General features: G+C 43.4%; 1 protein-coding gene across 10 annotated transcripts in view; it reads left to right on the top strand.

Annotated features, from left to right (window-relative positions):
* Window positions 1-19,872, top strand: part of AGAP1 (ArfGAP with GTPase domain, ankyrin repeat and PH domain 1) — a 379,248-nt gene that overhangs the window by 212,146 nt on the left and 147,230 nt on the right. The window lies entirely within an intron of this gene.

Here is a 19,872-nt window from a genome sequence, read left to right as displayed (position 1 = left end):
AATGAAAGCAGACAGCCTTTAGTTATAGTTGAATTTGTCCATGTGATACGTTTTAAGATCATTAGGCACAATTTGAACTAAAGTTTTTAAATTATGGATTGAAAAAATGCATGTCTTAAGTTTGTAAAACAATAGATTTTATCTTCTTAGGATAGTCTCCAAAGATTGAACTGAGCAAGCTAGGATGTACTGAAGGTCTCAGGTATCAGCAAGACAAGCGAGGAAGGGAACCAGAGGCAGGAAGAAGTTTCAGAAAAATATTACCACACCTAAGCGCCATAGGAGTGAAATGAACCATTGGACTACGTTCAAGTCCAAAACCACAAGCATTAGTAAAATCCTTTTAAATAAGGCAATAGCCAAGACCAAATAATAATAACCAAGACCAAAATACTAGTTTTAAATACCGTCATATAATCGTGTCTTTGCAGTGAAGAGCTAGCATGACATATACATATAGTCCGGCCTGATTATTTTCCTGTGTTGTTCTTATTTCATTTGGTGTATACAAAGTGTGAAAAAATGACCTAAAGGGCCATACATCTTGAATGAACCAAAAAGTCGTATTGTAAATATACCTGACAGTAATTTGAAATAGGAATTTATGTAAGAAATGGACACGAAGCTGGGTTCCTTCATTCTACGTATCGGAAGAAATTATTCCTTGAAGAAGTTCTCAGATGATGTGAGTGCAATCACCTTGTCATTTCATATATATACGGCATAGATACAGATATATACACGTGTGTACATATATATATGAAACCCCCATCTAAAAAAAAATATGTAAAAAATATTATCCTGTAGAAGTGGAAAAGCTAGAGCAGAGGGCAACCAGAGTGAAACGGGGATTTGAGAATATCCGTGTACTCAAAAGGTGAGAGCGAGACAGGTCTGCAGTCTTTGGAAAGAGATTAAGAGGAACTTTCTTTTAATGGCCAGGATTGATTCCGCAAGGCTGTTTGAGCTCGTGTCAGCCGCGACGCAAGGGGGCAAGAACTTAAGCTGGAGGAGAGGCCAAGCACCACAGGAATGCGGGTGGAATCTGAATAGCGATAAAACAGACGGTTTTAATACGTTACATGCAAAATTCAGTTTGGATTATTAGCAAGCGTTAGCTTGGCTAAGGGGGTTTAGAGTTCATTCCTTAATGCGATTCATTTTTTGCTGGCTACCTTCGAACTTTGGAAGAATAATGTTTAGTTGATACCGGCGAGCTACACAGCCAAACTTTTAGCACCCAAAATTAAAAGCTCCATTTAAAATGTGAAACTAGATCAGAAGCCCACGGAGGCAGAAACTTGGCTGTGAAAAAAGGGCTTTGATGTCCGTAATGTCTATTGTTTAATGTCTGGTTTTTGCTTTTAAATGCCAATGCACAGCATGGAGGCCTGGCCCTCCCATTGTGCAACAGAGGGTGCTTTGGGTGGCAGGGGGAAAAAAAAAAAAAAAGAGGAGAAATCTTCCATCCTGCGAGCACAAAGTTGGCAGGTACGAAGGCTTTTGGAGATCTTTTTTAAGAAATTGGTGCGCTAAAGTGTGCAAATCCGAAGCAAGCGTGCTGTGCGTGCATGTGTGCAAGAGAAAGTTAGCAGTCAGTCAGGTTTTATCTCTTAATGAATAGAGACTGCTGAAGTAAGGGTTAGGTAATTGAGTTTATAATTAATTAGCCATAACCCTCATCAGATAAAGCAGTTGTCGAGATTTTTTTTTATCTCCTTTCTCTCCCCAGGGCCTGCCCTTCTTTGTCCTTGCACTGACAGCCAGCACTTATCTTAGACCTTCTCCAGGCCTGTGCCCATCAACCCCTCCTCCCTTGGGCCGGTTTTTGGTGGTCAGCCGAGACCCTCATTGTCCTGCAAGGCTCACAATCAGCCTAGCTGTCGGGTGCTGGGATGATGAATTAGCGGTAGGAGTTAACGTGTAGGTGAACTCCAGATTGGAGTCCCGATAGCTCGCAGAGCAGCTTCTGTGCGTTAGTCACTCTCCCCGGCGCTGATACGCCGCTGACACTTTGCAACAAAGAGGTTAAAAAGGTAGATTTAGTACAGGAAATGGTGCGTTTCTCCAGAAAGTTAGGATGCTTACAAAGAAGCCTTAATTTCTTCTGCTGTGCAATTCACCGCGACAATAACGGAGAAAATAAATTAGATTTTGCGCTGTTTCTTTTGGTGACCTTATCTCCCTTATATTGTGGGTTGAACTGGTTTGCTTGCAGTAGGGGTAGAAACATTAGACACGTATCTTAAAAGCATCAAGATTGTAAAAGGCGTCCAGTCTCTCTGCCTCTTGAGCTAGATTAAGGGGATTTGGACGTCGAATTTATCCTCTGTCAAAGCACCGTCCTTTTATTGGATGTGCTGGAGAAAAGGAGCTTTCGTGCTGTGTTTACAGCAGGCTTGTGGCATTGAGCTGGGTTCGTTTGGGTTTTTTTTTAAGACAGGTTTACCTGATGGAAGAGAAAAATGTTGAGAAATAAGTCTGGGGGGTTTTTCTTCATCTGGAGTTTTTGAATTAGAGAAGACGACTCCCGCGTCTCACGATATTGACTTCAGGCTTCGGATGAGCACCGCTTCTCCTTCATCTGAGTGGCAGCGCTAGAAAATGTAACTAAGCGGCTTGATGCAAGGAAGGCTTGATTCTTTTTGAAAATATATAAAGCATTATTCTTCTGTGGTCTCCTTAATTTCCAAGTAGACTGGTAAAGCTTTCCTTTTTCCTTGTCATTTCAGCAGCAATGTGCGGTTTTTAGCCTGACTCGAGTTCTTTTTGGACTCGAGGAGCAGAAGCTTCCCTGGGCACACGTATGCCTTTCTAAGATCTTACTGAAAGTTAAATCAGTAATATATTAGTTAACCTCCATTTAAGATGACAGCGTAAGTGCATAAAAGATATTACCAATGGCAGAACAAACCTGTTCCATTTTGGAATAATAGCTTAGCAATTGTCCTAGTGGGTCTTACGGCCCTGCAGCTGCTGTGCTGCCATGCTTGCGGTTTGTGAAGCTCTTCAGTTATGCACGATGTGTACTTTATCTGAGCACGGGAAAGCAAGTTTTCGTGTACCTCCCTGCTAACCGATTGATCTAATGGAGGAGTAAAGGGAGCAGTTCTGTGGGTTGTGTTTTGTCGTGGGTTGAGACAAGAGAAATTCCAGTTAGAGGTGCAGAAACATTTATATTTTTTTTCCACCAAGAGAGCGTTCAAATATTGGAGCAGATACCTAAAGGGGCTGTGAAATCTCCATCCCTGGAGATGGCTCCGAGGGTGACTTGGAGATGACTCCTCAAGAGTCAACTGGACAAGGCCCAAAACCTGATCCACGGTGGCCTGGCTCTGAGCAGAGGGCTGGACAGGATGACCTCCAGAGGTCTTTCCAACATGTGTTGTTCTGATTGTATAGATCTAGATGGTGTGCAGGTAATCTAGTGAGCCAAGTCATGTTTTATACGTGGCTGACGTTGGCGCTTCTGGAACACTAGTGACATATGTGTTTGTGTTTCGGTGAATTTAGCTTCTCTTAGGTCCATTCAAACAGGAAGAAAAGGTCTCTGGAGGATCACTTTGCAAATCAGTGGTGGCCTGGTATGTTCTCAGTGGCAGAGTCCCGCTGCATTGCAGGTTCTGCTCATCTCTGGTGGGAATACCGCTGCCATTCTGAAGGGCTGCAGGGGGCAACTTCCTGGCGCTTTTCACTAATGCTCGGAAGAGAGAAAAATACAAATGCCTAAGGAAGCCTGACCACAAAATAATCTGTGTGCGGGAGTCTTAACCCCCCCACATCCCCAAACCTATGTATTCCATTCTTAGACTGTATGTAGTATATGGAGACCAAGTTGGCAGTGGGATATTGTGATATCCAACCCAAACCATTCTATGATATTGGAGTACCTTGACCAACCTCTCTGGCCTCATTTCACTCATTCTGCAATGAAAAAAAAATCTTTCTGCTGGTCATCAACAGTCTTTCTGCCCTCTTTCAGGAGGGCGAGGGGAGCCTCTTGTAGCACGCGTGGATTGTCCTACGTGCAGCTCCTGCTTGTGGGTCACAAAGGCTGGTTTTGCGTCTTGCAACTGGAAGTGAATCAACGGGAGCAAATGGCCTTCTCGTCCCCCAAAGAGGCACTTAGTTGTGTTTTATATGTGAGAGAGACCAAGCATGAAGGCAGGGGAAGAAAAGAAGATAATGATCATCTCTATAATGTAAGAACTGCGCCAAATTTTTTTTCCAGGTTGAGAATTTGTACTTCAAATGAATATCAGCCCCGGATTATGCTGTCTCATGCAGAAGGGTAGCTAAGCGCACATTACTCTTAATTCTAGGAAACAGTGGGGGGAAAAGCTTTTGGTTTAAATTTGAGTCTGAAATGTAAGATATTGGGAAATAGTCTCCCTGAAGAATTTTTTTAAAGCAAAGCCGACATTGTGTTCTGGAAAACGGGTGTGGATTAATAGCATGGATTCAGTCGGGATTGAACTAGTGTTTACATGGTTGGTTTTAGGATAGAAGAATATTTTTCTTCTTTAGTTTTCACTGGATTTTTGTTTTCAACAGTGTATTTTAAATATATATTACATATATGAAAAATAAATAATAACTAGTAATAAGCTACGTATCAATGTAGTTAATGTAGTTGTGGTTTCAAGTGTGTTTTCTTTTGAACAGGACACATTTTCTTCTCTAATACCCTTTTTACTATAGGTATTAGAGAAAATTTTGTGTGTAGTAGTAGATCGACTCAATTTCAGGCTTTTTTAGTTGCTGTTGGTAAAGGACAATGACACGCTTTGTTCCTAAAGGAATGTTTAAATGAGGTTTTAGCCGTCCTCTTCAAACGTTCGAATCTTCAGAAACAAGTGGAGTGTGTTACAGGACACGTTAAAAAACGTCCGCGTGTTAAATCAATACTGAGATATACTAAATAGAGAAGTACGGAGGAAAGAGATGATAAAAAATTTTGCAGCCCTGCAAAACTTAGGACCTCGGAAGGTTTACAGGGAGATCACAGGGAGGATGTTGAAAGCAGCGGGCTGCAGCTGAGAGGTGCTTTACTCTTACCGGCTCGGCCGCCAGCCATGGCCCTGGCCGAATGAATAAAACTCTTCGTTCTGTGGGCAACGGTGTAACAACCTCGTCGTTTTGCTGGAGTCGTGGGAAATGCCGGTTAAATTTTTCATGACGCCGGTACCCAAAGTTGTCTCGTCCCGGTGCTGTGGCACTTCGCTAATACACCGGCTGCAAACTCGCGGCCGCAGTTCGATGCCATCTGGTCCCGTGCGTGTCCACGGTCCTGACGTCTGCCGTGCGTCGCTGGCTGCGTGTTGTTACGTCACAGGAGCGTTGGGGTGATGCTCCCGCGATCCAAAAGAAGAACTTTGCGTTGAAAACACAGAAAACAAGGCCTAGAGATGGGTGATGTAACCTAATTCTCTTTGCTATTTTCAAAGCCGGGATTTTCCTGGGTTCTATTTTGCTAATCGCTGGTAACGGTATCACCCTTGGTTTAAGCGTCGGTGAGTTTGGAAGGTAGGAGGATGTTTCTGAAAGACTGGGCAAGAGGCCTGAATGCAGATAACCGTCCTTTTCAGATAGCGATAGCAGCTGGTACCGCCGTGCTACAGGCAGTTCAGCGTGCGAGCGATCCTGTCGTCCTGGAAGGGTATGATGTATCGCCTGTAGCAGTCAGATTTCTGCTCTTCCTGAGTATTAATTGTTCGGTTTGAAATCTCTAGGATACACCGCGAGGTCCATAGCGTTTTGTTTTGCTTTTTAAACACTCGACTTACGGTGCCGTTTCACAGGGTGTTCTCCTGAGAGATGCTAGGGGCAGTGATGGAAGCTTTCAAATGGTGAAAGCTTTTTTTTTTTTCCTTTAATTTTCTTTAAATAACAGTGCGGTAAGGGGAAAGTTAGAATGGCTGGACTTAAGGTTTACCACTTCGCAGTTAGGAATTTGAGTGCCTTTGAGGCAGTCAGGCTTGCCAAGAAGCGGTTTAAGGGCAGCGATAAGATAGCAAAACCTCCGGTCCTTGCACTAGGCAGCCTGCGTAACGTCGCAGGGGTGATTTAAATTACGACATATTTGCAAATCCGTTCTGTTTATAGGAAATAAGAGAGTGGCTTTTTTTTTTTTCTTTTTCCTGGAAGGTGTTTTTGAGAGAAAGCTGTTATTTCCTGGGTGATATCGGTGCTTTTTTCCCCAATCCGGTCATTTCAGAGCGGGGATTGATGAGCCCCTCTTCCCTAACGAGTTTTCTAAATTGATTTGGTCGTTGCTTTTTGTCGCTTTTGTAGAACTAACGTGGAAATGACAGAAAAAAGTCCGGCTGACACACCCGAGCACGGGGTTTTAAAGTTGGTCGCACCAAGTATCAGCAGCAGCTATAATTGACAAATAATACCCCTCATAAATACTGCCAGGCTTTTCAATTAGTTTTCATCTCAAATTCGGGATGCAAAATGATGGCCTGTCAACTGACAATGGATGACAAAAATTAATAAATTGTCTTCTAAATAGTATGGACACTTAAGAAAAATTGGGCAGCCAATTTAGCACAGCATGAACCGGGGGGGAACCTTTTGTACTGTTGCCGTGCCACTAATGTTGTCTGGGTCTTTATTAATGGTGCTTGGCTGCTGCTGACAGTTTTGTTGCTACTGGCAACTTTCTTCATTAAAATTAAAGCCAGCGTCAAATCCCATTAGCCGCACTCTGGGTACCTTGCATTTTTATTTATATAATTTTATTTTTTTTTTTTTCTGTCTTTACAAACATGCTCTTTATCTATAGAAAGTTGGAAAAGGTGGTTAAAAATTAGTCTTTCATCTTGTCCGTGACTGATTACTTAACTAAATAACAGATTATATTATTTTTTGGGGGAGATGTCTCCAACACGTTACAACATACCGAGTCTACAGCCAAGTAACTGCACGCAGAAATCCGTAAATGATCTTTATAAATTACCTTTTGTGAACCTAGGGTTCTTCTGCATCGCCTGGAAGCTCGTTGGTTCTCGGATACTCTCTCATAAAACGGTAATAGCCTCTGGAGGAGAGCAGCTCACCTGTACGGCATTCTTCTGTTGCCTGTTCAACTACAATATGAACGATGTTGCGTATGTGCTTAAAATGGAGCGATCAACACGTGTGAAGGGCTACTCTTATAGGGCAAATATGCTGTGTGTATCTTTACGTGATTTTGGGGAGGAGCGAATATCTTTGCTTCTGGAAACGTCTTTTGGTTTTCTGCTTTAGGAGGTCCTGGATTGACTCCTTCAGACCTAAGTCTTCATTCGTAGAAATGCACAGCGCTGGACGCCAGCCTTTGCTATACCTGCTCTTGCTACCGAGCGTTCTAAAACATTAAAGAGCTGAGTGACCAACACATTAAATTACCTGAGGCACATCAAAGCAGTCCGTATTCTGTATCACAGGTCACACCTAAGGAGTTGACCCTAACTTTAAGGCTGCACGTGGAAAAATCTGATGCTGCCAGAAGCGTCTCTTGGACGCGCTGCCAGAAATGCCTGAAGCGGACCATGGTCTAGCTGTGTGCTTTTACTAATGGGATGCTCTTTCTGGAGCATCACACTTTGCCACCACCTTATATACAAGCCATTTCTAGGGGTAGACATTTCCAAGAGAGCTTAGTGCCGCCTTCGTTACGACGTCTTGAGTTAACGATACTCCTCTGGGCTGGTGGACCAACCCACCCTAGCTGGTGTCGCGCACACATAAAGTGCCTTTTCTGACATCATTTGGGCATGAGCCAGTGATCCAAAAACATATCATCTGTTTCCTGATTCTTAAGGCTTCTGATAGATGGAAATGCCTCGTGAAATGAAAATTACGGCTTGGGTTTACATCTGTGCGGTGGCTTGGGTTTACGTCCCAAGCGCGCTGTAACGTCCTTCGGAGCAGGCAGAGAGGTGGGACGCAGTCTTCCGTCGACGCTTTATTTTTGCTGTTGGGACAATAAAAACATCCTTTTATGCAGAAAGTAGGAAGCGAGATGGTTCCTCTTGTGTGTAGGCTTTGAAGCAGTAGCACCACGAACCCGCAGGTAACCCAGGCTGGAGCGTAAGGGAGCACCGATGGGTTCGTCGCAGAAAACCATCAAACGGTTCCAAATGCTAATATCTTCTGCCGTACTGTTTTCCTGTCGGTGTAAATAGAGCAAGTGCTGTGTGTGAAACACCATTTAAACGTTCACTTAAATGGTCGTGTTTGGGAATGATCTTATATGGTAAGTGAAAAACAATTAACGGTTTAAATGGTCTTTTAAACTGATGCACTTACAGCAATTTTTTGACTAAAATATGTGCTGCGTGGCTCAAATCTGAATTTCAATTCAGCTGAAATGTAGATTAAGTGACCCTATCGTTGTCAAGAATGGATACTTTATAGAAAGAAAATAAACTGATGGCACTGAATTAGCATCCATCTAATAAATGCAAGTTGCGCCTTAGCTTTTCTGCTAAATCTTCTTGGTTTAAAAAAAAAAAATTAAAAAAAAAAAAGGTGTCAGTAGTTAATTGTTGACTGAAGCTTAATATCTGTTGAAGCAAATGAGCCACGAAATATACTACATAGGAAGTATTGTATCTGGAGTGATTTTAACATTAAAACAATATTACAATTTTTAACTTGCTGACACAATCTGCAGAATCCTTTATTTTGAAATTGCACTGATTAATGCTAAGCTTGGTAAGTGGGGGAGAGGAGGGGTGTATGCTGTATATAAGGCAAAGCAGGCCCAGACAAAGCTAGCCTTTTTTTTTCTCAGAAGTACTGGTTTGAGGCATGTCAAATAAATTTTGGGTTGGCTCGGGTTCTTACTTCACGAATCCTAGTAATAACCCTGTCAAAAGCATTGATTTATAATTTCTCAGAAAAGTTCCTTCAAATGACTGACACTGGCAATGTCTCTCATATTTTGTTAACTGTAATTTCTATAACACCTATTGTAGTAAAAATTGATTACTTCTGTTAATGACAGCAGTAGCTTTGCCTTTTTATAGTAACAATTTCAGAACACGGTGTAATAAACCTGTGTTTGAAAGTTGTCTTTAGATCGTACCCTTAAATCCCTGGAAATGGCCTTGGGGGGGTTTCTCTGGGGTTCAGGGAGACATCCTACATGTGGAGATGCATTGATATAGAAGAGTCATCAAACACAGAGTGTAGAGAAGGCAACGAGGAGGCTTCAGAAACCTTGATTACAAATTTGTGCTAAAGGGAGGTGCCGGTCTCCTTCGCTGACCCTGCTGCGCTGCGCGTTGCTTCTGGGAACTGGGGAGGTTCCTTTCTTCTCCACTAGACGTTGAGTTGGTCATTGACGGAAGGCGAAAACCCACAGACCCTTGTTTCCTGTCTTCTCCTAGAGCTCTGTTCATCAGCAGAAGTCATCTAGTGTGTCGCGTGTTGGGTTTTTTCAGGGAAATTTTACGAGCGATAAAACGCATTTCTTCTCTCAAAGGACCAACCAGTGCTACTCAAGTCACGGCCCTTGACCAGTGCTAGAAGGTTTTTGGGTCAATAGCTACACAGTTTTATATATTGCAAGCCGAAGCCAGAATTATTTTGTTTTCAGATGATGAAGATTCGTCAGCACAATTGGAAGTTGTTTGATTGCAAGAAAAAAAAGACAACTGTGTATGTTCTGAAAAGGATTACTTAAAAAGATGTGTCTCTGCTGCCCCTAGTAAATATATCATCATTTTTCATAAACAATTTGTTTAGCTCAATGTCTATTGAGATGTCAAGCACATAGCAAAGGGGTGCCTATTCTAAGGAAAGCAAAGTGTATATTTGTGTTACAACTTGATTAAAATATCCTTTTCACAGTGATCTTTGTTGTAACAATCAGGAGAAATATGGTTGTGACTAAGTGGGTTTTCCCATTTCCTGCAGCTCTTTCAAGAGCATGAGACATGATTTTGTGAACTTTGGGAAACAGGACCTAGCTTAAACCCAGTTCTGTCATCTTTGACTCAACCATTTTAATGGGGTTTTAGCCCGTTAACATACCTGCTCGTGTGACTGCTCCTTCTGACTCACCTTCTGGTAACTCGTTAAACCGCAGGTACGTGAATGCCTTAAATGAGATATAAAGCATTTCTGAACTGATTTCTTGAGACAAACGTAGCACTTGTGATCCCTCTCCAAACTAAGCACAATGGTTGCCTCTTAATTTTTGGATCTTTTTGGCAGTTGACGCGCAGGGACGTTGACATATCTTCCCTCAAAATCCACCCGCACGTACCGCTGGGTGCTAGGCCAGCACGAAGACGTGCCTGGTGTGGAGAGCCATTTCACTCGCTGAGTTTGAGAGTTATGGGTACATTTTGTAACGTTTCAATGACTCTGAAGCAGCTCTATGTCTGGAAGATGCTAATTCAAGATGTACAATTTCCCCTAGCAGGTAAGGCGAGTCAGTTAAAGAGGGCAAAGGAATATTTCCTCATTAGGTTCCTTACTCTTTTTTTTTTTTTCCTGTAATGACGAGAGGATACTAGTTGCCCAACATACATTAACTGTATCTCTGAAAGAGATTTTCACGATAAAAGTCATCCCCATTCCTATCCCTCTTGAGTGAGTTGGGCATCTGAGGTACATAAACAGTATGACAAGTCAGAGCGTGCAATTATTGTTTCTATGGGTAGTATACGCACACACGTATATATATATTTTCTTTTTTTCTTGGTCTTAGGAGGTATTTGAGGAAGGAGAATGGGGTGGGTGGAAGGAAGAGTGATGGAGCGTCTTTGCAGTGTTGAACGAGTTCGGTGCGTCCTGGGAGGCTGGTCCCATCGTGAAGCAGTCCGGGGAGTGTCACTGCCTATCCAGCGAGCGTATGTGGTGAGGTCATTGATGCCAGCGATCCTGTGACCAGAGGACAAGGTGGAAAAGTAAAGAAAAATCAGGCAATCGGGAAATACCGTTGACTGGAATAACAAAGAAGTTACCCTTCTACTGTGGAAGAAAAAAAGATATTTCTTGTCTTACCTCTACAGAGGTTTAAGGACCAGAGGTATAACTGTTCAGCGAAATTATTTTTTAATGCAGGACACTCCCTTTGATTAACAAATAAAAAAAAAAATTTTAAAAAAATCCTATTACGGTGCAGAGTTTCTGAGGGTTGTTCATGGGAGACCTTTTTGGTCCCAGAATTTCACAACATGAAGTGTGAATGCTTTCTGCACAATAATATGGAACATAGTCTTAAAAAAAAAAAAAACCAAAACCAAACCCCAAAAAAACCCCACCACTTTTTTTTTTTCCTGCCAGTGTTCTTGGTTTTGTTATTCAGTAGATGCTGTATTAAATTGGATTTTGTGTCCATCATTATTAAAATGTGAAGTGTGTCGGTCACAAAGCATACATTTCAGGGCAGTTAGCTGAATAATTCTTTTCTTTATTATCCCAAATTACTGCTGAGCTCTGGAGAGGTGAGCAGTTTAGCCAATTATTGCCATTTGAGCTGGATTTGTGGGTGATTAGCTCCTGGTCGAATTCAGTCCTGGCAAGGGCTTTGAAGCCTTCGCTTGTGTGATTTTCACAGCGGTGAGGTAGGAATAGACGCGGCTAATGACAGGAAGGTCGCGTGGGTGATGTGACCTGCGAGGGGGGGGCTCGGGTTTAGCAAATAGGGCATCCACAATAACAAGTGTGTCACTAACCCCGCCGTGCATAATCGGAGTTTTATAGGATTGTTGGAGATGCTGACAGCTCAATTAAAGTGTAACCCTTTGTACCATATACCCTGGCAGAATGACAGAAATATTACCAACAAAAAAGGGAGGGGGCCACAAGGGAACTGGTTAAAGATCCAGTATTCTTTTTCTTTTCCCCCACCCTTCATCGGAGCCCGCACAGAACAAGCTGCAAAAAGCATCCATTTGTGAAATAATAGGTTGTCCAGGGGAGGGGTATGGTGCCAAACACGGCTACAAAAAAAAAAAAAAGGCAAAAAAAAAAAGCTGCTCTTAAGTGGTCTTCCTGATGTTTCTATGGAAACACTATAGTATCAGGATAGAAAGTTAAAATGGGGTTTTAAGCTTTTCGTGGCTTTTCTCCCCTGAACCCCCCTTCCCCCCCAAATCCCTACTTTATATAAAATATGATAAAGAGAATTTTCAGGGTTCAGGGAGCGGAACGCTACTATAACGAGAGCAGTTTCATCCACCTAGAAGTAGTCATGTCTGCACGATGACTCCTTCTTTTATATCATCCCCCCCCCACTTTGTTTCTTAAGGGAAATAAGTGTTTTGTTACTTCTTTTTCATGCCTGACCCCGCAGCCGTTTCCACTGCCGCGAATGTTTCCGCTCTCGGAGCCTTTTCCAAATTAACCGTGCCACGCAGTCACGTTTGCTTGCACCGACTCAGTTCCCCAACGTTGTTTTTCCTTTCAATTTTAGTCTAGAGTAGTGGCGTTTCGCCAAGCTGATTGGCACGGACGCTAACTTTGTTTGTGGCCAGCGTAGTTAGAGCGCGGCGCGCGATGCCGGAGACGCAGCGAGAGGTAAGAGTTCAAATGGAGCCGATCGCTGCCGGCTCCTCCGCTGCCGCCTTAGACCCCTTGGCATCAGCCGTCTGGTTCCTCCGACACGAAGATAATGATTTGCATCGCAGCGCATTTCACATTAGCGCTGACGACGGTGTCAGGGAAACCACAACTGCCAATGCCAAGGGGTTAATAAACCAACTACTTGAGATTATTAAGGGCTGTGATTTTTTTTTTTATTATTTTTTTTTTAGCAGTCCAGGGTAAGTGGAACAAACCTCGGAAGGCAACAGAGGCAGAAACTAGTGTAAGGCAGAAAACTGTTGTGACTTGCTAGGTGCCGTGCCTCCTTCGGAGAGGTAAACTGGGCTTCGGGCGAGAGGTGTGCCCTTCCTGTAAATACCTAATGGCGTTTTGTAACGCACTTGAACGTTAAACTCTGTAGAAAGGACGTATAGGTAACGGTAGGGTATGCAACGTGCTATAGATTTTATAAAAATCTAATTTTAAAAATAATCATAAACTAGGGCTAACGAAAGCGTGTCCGCCTTCCACCGAGTTGTCAATTGAAGGAGAGCTCGGGAAGTCTCCCGCTTTGCTCAGCATCTCTGTCCTGCAGCCGTGTGTGATGGCGTTGTCCTTCGACGTGCCTGCTGGGGGGCCTGGAGAGTTACCCCGGCCGTCGCACAGACGGGTGCAGGTTTGGACTTGCAGCGCTCTGCCAGAGCGGTGAGTTCATTGCTCTGTCCTGCAGCAGGGTCTTTAGCTTCCCATTCAAATTCCGCTTCGGACACCGGGGTGACTGGTCGTGCTTGATCATCTTTTCGACTCTTAAGCAAGTTGCTCGTTAGGTGGGTGAATGTGATATTCTAGACGATGTCTTCCTGTCCTCTAGTCCCCAGACTGCGGTGCAGTTGTCTCTTCTCAACCATGTCATGCTTGTAAGTAAGGTTAGTAGGTTCCTTTGCTCAGCCAGGTCCCAAGGAATCCTTGTCCGTGCCGTGTTGGAAATACGTAGCCTTCCTTTTAAAAAACGGCAGCTGCAAGCTGGGGAGTTGTGAAAGCTTCCCTTAAAATTATTTGCTGCATCTCAGAGAACCTTGTGCCTTACCCGCAGTTGGCAAGTAAGGTCAAAATCTGGAGGCTGAATTCTTGGAGCAGTCATTAAAAATCAAAACACAACAGTGAGCACAAAGTTTGTTCTTCCCGTTTACCGTGTCTTTAGTGCTGAGGTGCCTTGCAGGAATTCGGTAGCGGTTCTTCGCTGGAGGTGGCAATCTTCCTTGCCGGTACTGCAATGAACTGTAAGACTTGCTTAATCAGCGTCAGGATTTTTTTTTTTAGTAAATCTATTTTTTTTTTTTTAGTTGCTTGTATGCTGAGAGCTTGGAAAATAATGGGTTGCAGGTTGATTGTCCTTCAAGTTTTAGCAAAGCTCTTCTCTTTTGCTCCGAGTCGGATCTTAGATCCTGTCTTTTCTTTGACTCTAGGTGGAAGTAGTGGTTGATCAGCCTCAGCATTAGGTAACTATTCATGGTGTAATTAACTGCTGCGCTGAGTTATTGCCTTGTGTTTAGGGAATGTTAGAATAGAATTGGGTTCAATGTTCTGATTTCATTTTCCTTGTACAGCTGGTGTATAACATAAATTTGAACAGTTTCTTCAGTAGGGAAGCATCTTCGAATTGGTATCAAAACTCCGCTACCGCTGTAGTGCCGGTTTTTGAGGGAGGCATGTGGGATCTGTCCTGCAGTACGACTGTACGGGGTCTTTTAGGGGGTTTCGCAATGTTATTGTTAGATACTGAAGTCTGAGAACGTTTGAGGTCTCCTGTTTTCACCTCTCTTTCGAGGCACTCCACTGTGGTGTAGCCTTTGTTTTGTGGTTCAGTTGGTCCCCAGTTGTGCCCTGTTACTCCGAGATGTTTACTACAGGTTTGCAACTGTGAAAAGTTAAACAGCTTCATAGCTAATTGTCGAAAAGACCAAGCAGCATTCCCTTAAACTCCTGGGAGAAAGGACTTAAATTTGGGAGATCAGGAAAGCAAGTTACTTGCACATGGAAGGATTCCAAATACATTGGGCATGTTCAGCGGTTTGATCCCTAGAAGATTAGCTGCATGCTCTTGTTATCTGCTCAAATTAATTGTTGAAGAGAGAACAGCGACAACCATAAGCTTCCTGTAGCGTGCAAGTACTGCGTGTAGGTGAAATATTTTGAGTTGGTGTCTCCCACATGCTGGAGGAACGGACTTTTAAGACTAGAAACCTGTTACTGTTTAATAATCTGGAAAAAAAAAATTATCAATTAAGAATTAATCTCTTGTTTGTTATTAGGACAAGCTAGACTAGTCCCAGTGCTACCGGCCAGACTACCTAGAGTTGGCTAGTCACGCAAACCCGGAGGGTTTACCGGCATTTGTTCCCCATGTTGATGGATTTAAAGGAAGCGGGTGTTTTATTGACCAGAATTCAGTTGGTGATCCTGACTGCGAATGGTTGCCTTTGCAGTCGTTTGAGGGAGGATGTTTTTGACAAGCGTGAGGGTTGGTTTTTTTTTTCTTTTGTGAGCATGATGCAAATGATAGAGCTGTAGAAAATTCATAGCACTGCTAGCTGCTAATCATAGTTAGGAGAACTAAAGACCTGAGTGGAAAATTAAGAATTTATGCTGCTAATGATTAAGTGCCAGATTACATATTTCATTCTGTCAAAACAGCATCAGGGTAACAGTATGGGGTTGGCTAAAAATTAAGGAGGGGGGGGAAAGCTTGCTTGATGCCAGTACCTCAGCCATGCGGTGGTGTAAGTTTCTAAAAGAAAACAGCAACCAAAGTCCCGTATTTTCTTTTCCCAGAGGTCTAGTCTTGGCTCTGCTGACTTCCAGAGGGCCCTGCCGCTTTTGCTTGGCACGCTACGAAAAGTCAAACGTACCGAATCCTGGTAAACAAACAAAAACAACCCCCAAAAATCCTCCAGTCAAGTGCTGCAGGGGGGAGCAAATGCGAACACCCCCTTGCAGTCAGTTAAGCTGGGATCACTGGCGGCGTCCTGTTTGCGAAACGCTTCGTACCTCGCGGCCCCCGGAAATCCCGAAATACGCGGGAAAGCGGGGAAAACGAAAATGGAGCTAATTAAAACGGAGCGCCAAGCGTGTGAGTCCCCACGCAGGATCAATTCGGCGGGCCAAGCGGTGGCTGCAGACAGCTCTCTGACGGTCAGCGGGAGCGTTGTGATGCCATTTGTTTGTGGGAAGCGCGTAAATCTGTTCTGCTACCGTCTGGCCGGCCTGCCTGAAAAGTTAAGGCAGCTCACCTGCCAGCATCTTCAGTGCGCTATTAGGCAACTTCAAGAGGTGACTCTCTTAAATGCTGATAATTTGCTGCTTAAAACCTGAAATATCTCCATAAAACAAATTCATAATTGCTTCACCGTTTGTCTTCATTTGTTGTTTAAGCAAGCAAGGTTTGTAGCTCACGGGAAGGCGTCTGGACCGGCGAGATTTAGCCGATTACTGCGTATTCAGGTGATCTGTGCGTATTATGCGTAGTGGTCCCCTGACCGGTGTTGGGTAGTTTGTTGGGTTTTTGTTGTGGTGGGGGTTTTTTTGTGGGTGGCTTTTTTTTTTTTTTTTTTTTTTACCTTAAGTCCAATCAGTCCTGCACTGGCGGCTTTTCATTAGCTGCTCCTGCTCTCCCGGTAGCGATGGGGATGCAGAGCCTGATGGCAGTCTGTAACTTCTCCTGGTGCCCCGAAGCTCAACAACATAAGCTGATTGACTCAGTTAGGGCCCCGGTCTCTAACAGCAAATGCAATCAATAAATCTTTGTTGGTAAATAATTGCTATTGAACAGAGTTTTAATATAAATTTATGAGTGGTGTTTTATCACAGCTCGAGGCTACAGCAAGCCACTGAGTGATGGATTTCAGATAACACTTACATTCATTACATTAACTTTGTAAGTTATTTAAAGCTTGTACACTTAACATTGCTTTTGGCTTGCAATGACCTCCCGGGACTAGACGTAGCATACACATTACTAATAAAGAGCTCGCAGTACGTACAGACGGTCGCTCCGTTTGCTTTGTACGGCGACGCGGTTCCTCGAGCAAAACCCGAGAAGCGAAGTTCGCGCGCTACGGTTCAAGTCTTTTTCCTGTGGCTCGTTAAAAGTACAAGCCAGCGCGGTCTGGTCGGAGAAGCGTTCCCTCCCTTACACGCAGAATTGCAGTTTTGGAGGGAAGGTGGTAAAAAAATGTAATTTGAGGTGTGAAATTCGTCTCGGTTTGTGAGCAAATTGGAGGTGTTAAATTCTTAGTGTTGAATCTGGAGGGTTTGGGTCAGCTACGCCGAACTGCGGGGCTAAAATTGCAGATGGAAGACTGTAACAAAGATTTCATACGAATTAGGAGAAATAATGGTAGCCGATTAATAATAATTTGTGGCAGAGAGTATTTTTGGAGGAAAAAAAAAAAAAAAGAAATCAGTATTTTGAAGTAGAAGTTGATGTAGGTAGTCCCTTACTGCAGAGCTTAGAGACTAAACGTGGTTTTTCTGACGTGCTGTGTGTACATGGGGGCCTGTTTGGCCATGGCTGGGGATGTGCCCAAGGTACCTCTAAATTGTCTCGGAGGTACCAAAGGTCAGTGGGAACCCTTGTATCTCGTTTCCTAGGCAGAGTATCCGATGTGACTTAAATGTAGCCATAATATGACTGAAGTGGGCTTTTTTCTTTTCTTTTTTTTTTTTTTTTTTTTTGTTAAGTAACATTTCTTGCCCTATCCGGGCCATTTATTTTTTTTATTTATTTTTTTTTTTTAGTTGAGTTAAAGTGCTCTGATACTAAGAGCATTTCTCCAGACCGTTCTATATAATTACCACAGACAAAGTGGTGGTCTCTGGCCTTGGGGGGAACAAAGTGTGGTTTATATGGGCTTCTGTGCTTCATAACACTTTAAGTTAGCTCGTTGTATTCAGAGCAGCTTCCTCTGCAGGTATCGGAAGATATTTTTAATTCTGATCTAATAAAAAAAAAAAATCTATTCTTTTTTTTTTGCCAAGGTAGCGCTTAAAGAAAATAGATTGGGAAGTCTGATATGTTAGTTAAGCACAAAATGCTAGATGGTGCGTATTTCATGATGAGTATTATATTTTACATGAAAGCACGGAATTCTACTTCAAAAGCAAAGTGAAACCCCATTTTCTTCATTTAGATCCAGAAATAGAATTTCATAATTCACACCTAGATAGCAGCAAAACCCCCATGTAGTAAAAATCATGAAGGTGTGGGGGTTTACTATTTACTGAGTTTATAATTGTCCTGAATTGAAAATTACGTAAGTAATGACATGTTTTCTGTATAGCAAAGGGACAGTTAAAAAGGTGTTAAATATATATATATATATATTTCACTTTCTTCAAAAGTTCAAAAAAAGGCAAGGGGTGGGGAGAAAATCACCGTTGTGATCTTTACAGCTTGTTCCCCATTAAAAGGTCTGAAGAACAAACCAGTGCAGGGAAACAGTAATTTTTGATCCCCACAGCGCAGCGATAACTAGACTTGGGTCCCCCTAAACGCGAGCGAACGTGCTGCAGGTGAGCTATGAAAGATTGGAAAGGTGAAGCCACAGATCACCTACTATAGACAAACATACAAGTCAAAGGCAGAAATAAGCTTTCATTTTTTAATAGAAGAAAACAACGGCTCTAACCACTGGAAGACGGTAATTGGGATGTGCGACTCGCACTCGCAGAAGCTTTTGTAAGAAAGCGCTTCAGAAAACCCATTCTCTCTTGTAAAAGTTTGAGTTGTAGCAAGGAACGGCACCAAAAGAAAAAGCAATCTGACCCCCAGACGGTCAGAAAGTTTCGGAGTTTGTACCGCCGGGTAACTCAGTCACCGACACAAGCGTTTCTTTATGGTCCCGACGTCCGCAAATGGCTTTGAATCGCAAAGGTTTGCTCTCTGAAGTTTTATTCAAAGTGCGTGTCCGGGAACAGCCGGTTGGGAAGGTGGTTTTTCCGCCGGGATCGTCGCCGGTTGCCGAAGGAGGGAGTTGTTAGTTCCGCCGGGTTGTGGCCGCTGACTTCAGCCCAAAGTTGTAACATCTGGAATGGAGGGAGAAAAAAAAATTGCCTACTACTGGAGGACTCGTGCTTGTGGAGAACTGCCCCTTGTCCCCTCGCGGCTTTGGGATGGGGTCTGCAGAGAGATCGCTTTAGAAAGCTGCGGGTTTAATGGGAACACAGACAAACATAACTTGCCGCTCGAGGTTTTAACCCGCTTTAACTAAAACAGCTCCATGGGAGTTGGAAGCGCCGTGCTTGATAGCGCAACTTTCTACGTTCTGTTTTCCCATTTTTTTAAAGTTCCATGGAAAATGGGAATGGAAAAAGTCATTTTAATGGAGATTAGAGGCCTGAAGTTCGTATCGCTTTGTATTCTTGGTTATGATTTAATGAAATGAATATAAGCGCCCGCTTTTACCTGAACTTGATCTGTGGAACTAGTGAGTCCCCGTGGTAGGTACTGTACGTGGTGTCTCTGCTGGGACATCTCAGTAAGGCTTTCCGTAACCAAAATCCTGTATGAGTTCATCAGGAACTGCGTTGGGACTTGGCTTTGGAAATGAAAATTTCCTAGGGCGGTGCATTGCTAGAGCACGGCTTGACTTACCACCTTCAGCGTGCTACAGCCTCTTGTGTTTCGCTTTTCGAAGTGACTTTCTACTTTTAAGCTGAGAACGGGTTAATATGCGGCAGTAGTTAAACACGATGATGACTTTTTATCTCAACTGTTGATTGGTAGCATTCATCACTCCTGTTTAGGTTGAATACCATCTGTGGAAAGGTGAGTCACCTTGCCCATCTCCTTTCCTCTCTGCTTACACCTCTTACATTAAGTTACCCGGAATTTATTTGGGGAAACTTTGTATTTGCCTTGTTTCCATTTTGCTGCTCTCGCCTGGAATTGGTGTCTCTTTGTCTGGAATGAATGGCTGGGAGGATTTCCGTTGCGGTGGCACCGTACTGGAAAGGGAAGGAGGACGTAAACGTAAGCTCTTCCCTGCCGTTGGAGAGGCTGAGCCTGGACACCAAGGAATCCCCAGGATCACGCAGTAGGATCCTCGCTCGCCCTGGGCTTCGTCGTTTATTTTAGAGGGCTAGGAAATGCACTGAGCATAGGGCTTCGATCAACTGGGAGGGCGTATGGGTAACTTTACTCCGTGTCACATTAAAACGTGCTTTCCTGAGGTGTGGAATTCAGTGCAAAAGGGTTTTCTCTACCTGTTGGACAAAGCCAGTGCTGATACAGTCTTTTCTGTTTACGTGACTTGCTTTGTGAAAGCTTTCCCTCCTCAACTG

Source organism: Grus americana, chromosome 6 (assembly GCF_028858705.1).
Source record: "Grus americana isolate bGruAme1 chromosome 6, bGruAme1.mat, whole genome shotgun sequence".
In the NCBI taxonomy this organism is placed as follows: Eukaryota; Metazoa; Chordata; class Aves; order Gruiformes; family Gruidae; genus Grus; species Grus americana.
The sequence above is the reverse complement of the archived record's forward strand: the minus strand, read 5'-3'. Positions and strand labels throughout refer to the sequence as shown.